Source organism: Pezoporus wallicus, unplaced genomic scaffold (genome assembly GCF_028554395.1).
Source record: "Pezoporus wallicus isolate ANWC-B61680 ecotype Strahan unplaced genomic scaffold, APGP_CSIRO_Pwel_v1 contig_3817, whole genome shotgun sequence".
Lineage (NCBI taxonomy): Eukaryota > Metazoa > Chordata > Aves > Psittaciformes > Psittacidae > Pezoporus > Pezoporus wallicus.
The window spans coordinates 14,044,612-14,053,603 of NW_026635157.1; positions in this window are offsets into that span (position 1 = coordinate 14,044,612).

The window sequence follows — 8,992 nt, forward strand, 5'->3', positions numbered from 1 at the left end:
GTAAATCTAGTTCAGCGTTGAAAAGTTCATGTCAGGGTAGGTCTGAAACAGTATGGCTGCTTGGGACAAGCTGTGGTAAGACATAAGATGAGAGTGCAATATGGAACTGGCAGAAGCTGCCCTGATCATGCTGCTGACTGCTGCAGGTTCCAGAGAGCCGGAAGAGGTGGGAGTCTCTGCAGGCTGGGAGTCACCCTGACAGCCCAGAGGAGATAGGTCAGGTAGTATTTCCTTTTGATGAGCACTTTTTCTCTACAGTTCCACACATTGCCACTCGCACATGTTGTCATTGAAGAGAGATGCTTTCTAGCATAAAAGTAAAGCTGCCATGAAAGTCAAAAGACAAGATAAGAAAAATAATTTTAATTCTGGATCTGAAAGAATATCCACAGAAAATATTTATATAAAATATAGAGAACATATCAAGCAAATTTGCCATAATAATATGCTGTGAAAGTCTGGAAAACCTAAGAAAGCAGATCTGGACTAAGTATTTATACAATAGATCATTGATGACTTACAAAATCAATGTTTGTAATTCACTTACGTGAGACAGATGGAACAGCAAAAATCCAGCTGCACTAGTATGAAAAAAAGAAAAAAGTCTTGTGTTGGTAGAGAAACAAAAGTTATAGTCATTCCTTTTCCTACCTTAGGTTACAGTAAGCCAGTCTGCAAATGGGATCAGGAAGAAACAAGAAGCTCCTAGTAATGAAGAACATGCATTGCCACATTCGTGGTAGCACAGTAGATAGACACATTCTAAACTCTTGCATAGTTAAATAAAGAAATCTCTTGTTTTCAGACATCAGAATTTTTATATACAGGAAACACATCTTATAGGGGACACACTGAATTCACAACAGGCTACATAAATATTCCCTGACATTCCTACATAAAAATTTCCTGACACCATTATAATTGCTTAATATTTGACCAGTGTCCCTCTTCATCATAAAGGCCTTCAAGAAGAAAAAGAATCATTTGGTCAGAGTTAAGAGAAACAAATACAGGCAAACTGACAGCCTAAAGTTAAAAAAATGGGGAAGGGAAGTGTTAATGCCCCCAAACAAAAGCCTCCTTGTTGCTAAGTTGTATCTGTGAAGTGCTATAGATTGGCCAGAATACTGTCCAGTTGACCTCAGCCAAGAAATACAGTTCATTTGTATCACAGTAAATACCTCAGCTTTTAATACCTGCTAGTACTTCATCTTTCTTGATAATGTCTCGTGGGTCAATGCTTGACCACCAAAGGTGGTTATAGGTCATGATTTAGTACCCGACATGCCATAATCCTTGTGCGCTTGCTGGTCTGACATGCGGCAGTGGGGCATGCTGTCAAGATCCAGGACCCACAAGAGAAGTCAGGTTACCTGTCAGTCCCACCCACCATCAACTGGGCATTCGTCGTCTGCAAACCAAAAAGGGTTCTGCTTTGGTCCTTCAGCAGCACTTAAACACTTTAAAATAAGTTGTGACTTTTGCTAGAAAGTCTTTGCTAAACAAATAAAGAAAATTATGGAGATTCATGTGTTTTTCATGATAACAAACTTCCACATGCAGCATACTGAACCAGATGTATGCAATGAAGACTTGCTGTACTTGGGTGATTTCATGTGCATAAAGAGGAAATCAGTGGTGAACATATTCTAAAGCAGTCACAGAAATACCAGTACTCCTGAATGCTTCCTTTAGCCCATGGCTCTTCCATCACTATTGTAAAGCAGCTGCTCTGATACCATTACTGCAGTGCAGAATACCATGAAAGATGAAACTCAAATTTATCAGTGAAAAAACACTGTTCTTCAAACCAGTCTATTAAGCCAGAGAAGAAAAACAGCAGAATTATGTTTCTGTTGTTCAGCAGTTTTTTCTTTCATGGTGTTAAATCAGTTTAACTTCGGTTTCCACAAAATAAATTGGCTGTCATCACAAATAAACAATTGTTAAAAATTAATTCTGGCTATAAGCATCCTCTTAAGGTTGCTTTGTTTTTTTTTTGGGGGGGGTGTATTTTTTTTTTTTGTAAATAAGGACCTAAAATTAGGCATGATTTCTGGGTGGCCTGAATGTTCTGCTAGCTGGAGGTCCAGTGAATCAACAAGTTCAGCTAAAGTTAATGGAACAGAAGAGGGGTTATTTACATATTAATTCAGGCATTAATCTCTGAAAACCTTGATTCTTTTTCTCTCTATTTAAAAACTGGTCCCATATGAAGTCAATGGATTCTGGAAATAAACACTGATTTATTTCTTTGAATGCACTGATCAGTATATCTCTGGTGTCTTTTACTATTGGGTTATACTTGCACACAGGCAATTTGTTCCACTCCAGAAAATAGCAATGAGCCATTCTAGCTTGCCAAGAGATCATATCAACAGCTTAACAGACTGAGAGAGCAATTTGCCCATTTAATACACAGACATAAATCTTTTCTCCTAACAGCTTTGTTTGAGGGACAGCGCTGCCTGCTTCTGCACCTGAAACTGCCACTAATATATATATGTTCATGCTGGGAAAGAAGTTGTAGTGAGGGAGAATGCTTACATTTACAAAAGTTGACTTGAATAGTGTTGCTCTGTCTCATGTGAGTTTATACAGATGCAGAGTTCATGTTGTAGTCCAAACTTCCCTCATGTTCAGTACTTCACTGCTTGTGGCTGTAAGAGTTACTAAAGCACACACATGCAAATTTCATCTTTGATTTCCCAGCACAAATGCAGCTCTCAGGTTGAAGGATTATGGCCATCTTGTGTCCAGCTCATGTTCCTGCTGGTCTCCGAAGTCTCTGCAGAGGCTATCTCTCATTGCGACTAATCAAACTGCAGGAACCTTGTTCCTTTCTCCAAAGTCTTCTAAAAACAAGAGGAATGACAGATTTCTGCATTGCCTCCTACACTGTAATTAAAATTACAGCAATTAAAAAAATGGACAATGGCTCAAATTTTGAAAGTTTGCTGTCCTCCAGAGAAGAAGCTATTGATGTGGAAATTATTGCTCTATTTTTAAACAAAATAGGTTATGTAAGAAAGAGTCCTTTGAGCATTAAAAAGAGGAAAACATAGATAACTGTTATTATTCAGTGCATAATAACACATAATAATACGACACTTAGCTAAGAATATTAGAAAGGGTCAGGTAAAAACTAGGTCAGGGTAAAAGCCTTCTTTCCCAGCATTACTTCCCCGGCAGAGGCCAAGAGCAAATGCTTCAGGAAAAGGTGTAAGTGAAGGACAAGCAGGTGGTGGTAGCTTTGCCATCCCGGTTCCAGCAATTACCATTTTAAGGATTTCCTGAATAGAGGTTGCAACTGGACAATTATGTTTAATAGCCCTTGATGGATCTTCCTAATAGCTATTAATCAGAAAGGAAGCCTCTTTTGTCATTTCATGACTGATTAGTTGCTTTGAAAGCTGTTACTGAGGGCCTTGTGTAGGGGTTCTTAGAAATCCAGGTACACTGCAGAAGCTAAATGACCCTTATTCATATGCTCACTGACTTTTTAAAAGAAAGGTATTAGATTTGTGAAGCATGTGTTCCCGGGAAGCTAAGCTGTGCAGGTGCCTCTGGAGCCATTGGGAAAAATGGATTCGCATCTGTTGCCCCCTTTCTTCTGGGACAACTGCCAGAGCCAGTTAAATAACATCTAGTGGTTCAGCAATTTCATATTTTAATTTGCTTAAAATAGCCAGTGAATGGCATCTCATTCTACCAATGTTATTAATTTCTTTGAAATTAGCCACAGTGCCCAAAATACCAGTCCTAACAGCAAAATGGTCCCTAGCTGTTGCTTTCTTGTTGCTTCAAAAGATATTTTAATGGTGCAAATACTAAAATCCTACAGCCTTACTTCCTCATGATTACATTTTAAGATTAGAACCCCTGTATTGCCACTCCTGACTGGCAAACTTTATGCTAAGCCAAAACTCATAATTGAGGGAAATATGTTCTCTTTGCCTTTGAAAAGGAAGGGAAGGTCATTAATAATACAGACAAATAACATCCCTACAGATACAAAAAAAAACACCCCAACAAGCCCAACAAAAAAACCCACAAAATTTACCAGCTTTCCATAGGTTTTCATTTTTGTCTACGTGTATGTATTTTAATGGTTATTAAAAAAACCTTATTTCAATAATCAACTAGCTCCAGATGGTGCTATCCAGCAGAGATTGAGGAGATACTGTCTAGACCACTATCTTCTTCTAATCAACGCTATAACTATGAGGCACAAAACTCTGAGGCCATTTAGAATTAGTGTCTCATCTAAAACTTGCCTATTAATCCTCAGATAAAAATATCTACATTTCTCAGTCTATTTTTTTTAGATTAGAAGTAGGTATATGTATTTGTCAAAAGAGGTGGAATTAGCAAAAACGTTACAATTCATATAATTATATGCGCTGCCTACTCCATACCTATAAAAATCATTGTCTTTTTAGTTAATGTTGGGACGCATATACCTCCAGCAAATTCAGTGGAGAGAGGTGATGCTGTGCTACTTAAGGTTCTGGCCCAGAGGTAGATTTCACGGAAGTTAAGAGGCATTTATAAAAATTCAGGAAAAGATTTGGCTCCAAATTAGCCATTATTAATGAAAATAAACAAGAAAAAAACAAATGCTTGTGTATCTACAATGTTGAAATGAAGAGGGAAGTGCCAAGAGATTCACTGAAGTGCTGGTACAGCATAAAGATCCATGACAGTTCCTTTCAAGTAACATTAATTCGCACATGTACACATGTATGCATGTTTGTGTACACATGTATGTACATCAGCGTGCAACATGCAGATACATAATTACACACACATTTATCTATATACACAGATCTACATGAAAAATGAGAAAGAACAAATACTGTGTGTCTGTATCTGTGAGGTTAACTTATAGATACATAATGAGATGGTGACAGCATAGCTTTCCATTCTAAACTAGTTTTTCTTAAATCTGCACAGAGTAAAAGCCAAAGAAACCACGCCTGTCTGCAAAAAAACCCACCAAAATAATCTAGTGAAGAGAGGCAGGTTACCATTTAACCCTGAACATGCATGAAAGATGTGCAGGGGCAGCTTTCACAGCATTTTCTCTCTCTTGGTGTGAGGCTGTTGATCAGTGTCTTTTCATGGGCAGGGGAACAGGGTGGCAGTCACAGACCGACAGTGTGTGCCCAGGGAACCCTGAGCACAAGCCTCTGAGAACCTGTGCTGAAAGCTGCCTTCAGCAAAGCCACTGCCACCAGGTCTCTGCTCACTGATTCTTGAGGCTGGAGGTCACCTAGTGCATTGCCAGCTGTGTCCCCTCAGGTCCTTTCAGACACCTGAATGAGGCCTCCAATACACAAGACAGAATGATTTTGAAGAACATAGACGGTCTTCTAAGATCATAGAGTCACAGAATGGTCTGGGTTGGAAAGTACCTTAAAGATCATTTACTTCTAATCCCCCTGCCATGGGCAGGGACACCTTAGCCCAGGTTGTTCAAAGCCCCATCCAGCCTGGCCTTGAACCCTGCCAGGGATGGGGCAGCCACAACTTCTCTGGGCAACCTGTGCCAGGGCCTCACCATCCTCACAGCAAAGAATTTCTTCCTTACATCTAACCTAAATCTCACTGTCTGATGAAAAAAAGGGGGCGGGAATTGGGGGCGGGGGTGTAGAATAATTAATTGGTGTATTCCACAAGTTTCTTTAGACTTATCCCCAGGACAAATAATACAAACACAAAGCTTCTCATGGATGGACCACTTGATAAGACGGAAATAGACTGAAAGTTGTCAGTATTGTGTTTTAATGGTACCCAACTCACACTGCTATAATGCTAGCAGCAGTCTCCAAAATGCCAATTATTTAGAAACACTGAACCATACTCTGCTACACAAATTGAAGGGAGTTGATTTTATTCCAAGTATTTGTGTATTTTCCTGTTAAGAACACAGAGCATTACGTAGTGATGTGGAACTGTCTTGTTAATTTATGCTTGATGAGCATCTTTCCAAGCAAACAATAACAGTAACAGAAGTAGAAATTAGTTTTTCTCTCTCACTTGCAATGATTGTGATGGGGCTTAACAGGAATGTTAATAACAATCTGTATCTAATCTTCTGATGTCATGAATGGAACAATCTGATGATTAATTTTGTTCTTTGCTTCACAACTGTGCCTGTGTAAACCAGTTCCAGACTATGCACACTTATGTAAAGAAAAAAAAAAAATTCATATATATTTATAAAAAAGAAAAATGTACATTGTTAATCAATTTCTACTCAGTAATGTAATTTTTTGAGATGACAAAATATAATTTCATAAACATACATATTAATGCTTTACCATTTAAATCCATTGCATTACTTGATTTTGATCTACATAAATGGGTATTGTTGGAATAAAAAAAAGCCACCTTGTAAGACTAAGATAAAGATAAACATTTATTCTATAGTCCTATCTATTTATTAGACTCAGTATTAGATTTACATCTAGGTCAGTTCTTAAAAAAGATGGCTTCTGAATTCCATTTAATTTCAGCTATCTCTGAGTCTTTGCACAATCCATCAGAAACAGGAATTTTAGTATTTTGTGCTCCACTTTTCTCTCACAATAGAGATATAACCATGGATACTATAATCTTTTATCACAGACATTATTTCTATATTACTTTTCATTTAGAGGATCAAGGGAGAAACAAGGGGATTTTTGTAGACTTCACTTATATATGGCTTAAAGCAAGTGAAATATAGAGTCATACTGTGTACACAGAATTATTCCAGAAAATACATCTCTGTAGACTATTTTTCTGTTAACATTGTTGAGATAAAAATACATCTTCAAATTGCCGATTTCCATTTATACACCAGCAGCGAGACATTTCCATTCTTTAAATTGCACTGCCCTCTGGAGGAGATGATTTTCACATACAGCTCCACATCCATGTAGACAGAACAAGTCTTCCTCAGTTTTGAAGGCTGAACATTTTGTTTCCTTCGAATTTCATGATAATGCTTGGCATGATTTTGGCATTGTAGCACAAAGATGAGAGAGGCCCCGTTACAGCCACCTTTTATTTGTCCTTTTATTCCCTTACACATGTTCTCATCTGTGTTTGTGTGCTTGGAAAGTCTTGTCTGGGAAGGCCTGGAGATGTATTTGTCTGAGATTTGTAGTCTATCCATGGTGAAAGGTCTGATGCTGTTGTACCGTAGCGCTGAGTGCTTCACGAAGCAGTGCCCTAGGTCCCAAAGAAACGTGCTCATGGCATCTGAACAACTGGAGATGGGCAGAAAACACGTCAGGGTCAACACTTTTCCCAAAATGTTTTAACTCCTGCTTACGTGGTGCACGCTCCTAACACGTACATGGGCACTGCCTGGCTATATGCAGAACTGCTGGGCTTATGGTGCACACATTACGCACATGGTCACTGTATGAATACCTGGTGTCTCCTGCAAGCTGCAGGGTTTATTCTGTGTATGCCAGGCAGTGCAGTATTTACATTGTGCTTCCAGCCTCCTACTTGTTTGTTCCTTCAAAAAGCAAACGCAATGAATGGTAACTCAGTTACTGAGGACAGGAATTCACAGCACAAAGGGCAGGCTCCCTCAGGGTGAGGCAGGCACCAGGCAACTCGTCCACCTCCTGTCCAAAGCAATTTCCAGGATTCTCTCTCTGACGCTGTGTACCAGAGTGTTGAATCACTAACAGAAAAGTGCGGATTCAGAAAAGCCTTACCTAAAGCATAAGCCTGTTTGGTGTATCTTGTTCTGCCTAGCTCACCCTTCCTCTCAGTGGAAACAACTTTAGGAGACAAAATGGTCACCAGAGCTTTTCTGATGGAGGTTTAAGTGAGTATAGCCGTGTTGGCTGAATGGTGTGGGATCCCCCATGATGTATCTCTGGGCTTTGCAGATCCAGTGTTCGCTGCAGAGGCTGATGGAAGTTTCTTGTGCAGACCATGGAACTGACAATGGTCTCCAGTCTGGAAAAATCCTCATTTTCCAATAAGCATTTGACAGAAAGATAGTTTTTAGTAAAAAGCTCCCTAACATAAACGAGATGTGAAAAAAAAAAGTTACTTCAGTTTTTTGAGCCCTGTTATTTTCTAAAAATGAAAATTCAGAATGCTACCCAAAAAACGGACAGCTCTGCTTCTCATATCCATACAAACTCAAGAGGCTTACAGGGAAGCAGGAGATCACACTGGGGAAGCCGTCCGAGACACATATCTGGGTATGAAGGATTCCTCCCCGCCCCTTCAAACTGAATAAAACTGAAGTACCACAGTGAAAATAAAGCATCCAAACCTAGCAATGTTGCAAGAGGCTTTTCAAGTGGCAAGGGGACTGACAGCATCTAGCTAAAAGAAACTCTGGTGCACAGTGAAGTATGTACCATCATAGCTGAAGGTAAGCAAAGTCCTAACCATTTCCATAGCAGCATAAGAACAGCCAAAACAGGCTTCCAAATTCTCAAAGAACAACATTGAGAAACTGCTAGTTTCTACAAAACTGAGATTTCACAATATGATTTAAAACTGTTGAGCAAGCTGTGTGAGTTGAAAGTGAAACAGAATTCCAGAAACAAAATTCCTGTAGCAGATCTTTTCTCTCTTACAATTTCTTAGAAAAGATGTGTGATGAAGGAGGAGGACTTGGTTCAGTGAAGTGTATGTGATGATTCAGTATCTTTCCACAGTAAATGCTCCAAATAAGACAGCAGAAATAAAGAAACATCAGAGAACAGTGATGTGATTTCATATTTGGAAAGAAAAGAGATCAGGTTGGTCTGGACAGAAATAGTTTGCCTTGGCTATCAGAAGCTCTTGTAAGGAAAAAGAGCACACTGATGATTGTGGGAATACAGAAGCAGAGCAGATCAGTAACTAATGAAAACCTGTATTTAGAAAAGATAAAGGGCTTCAAAATGAGAGGCAACAGACTCCTTTTTTGAGAGACTATGAATTCATCACACAAAGCAAGTCACGGTGTTAGCTGTGAGCTGAC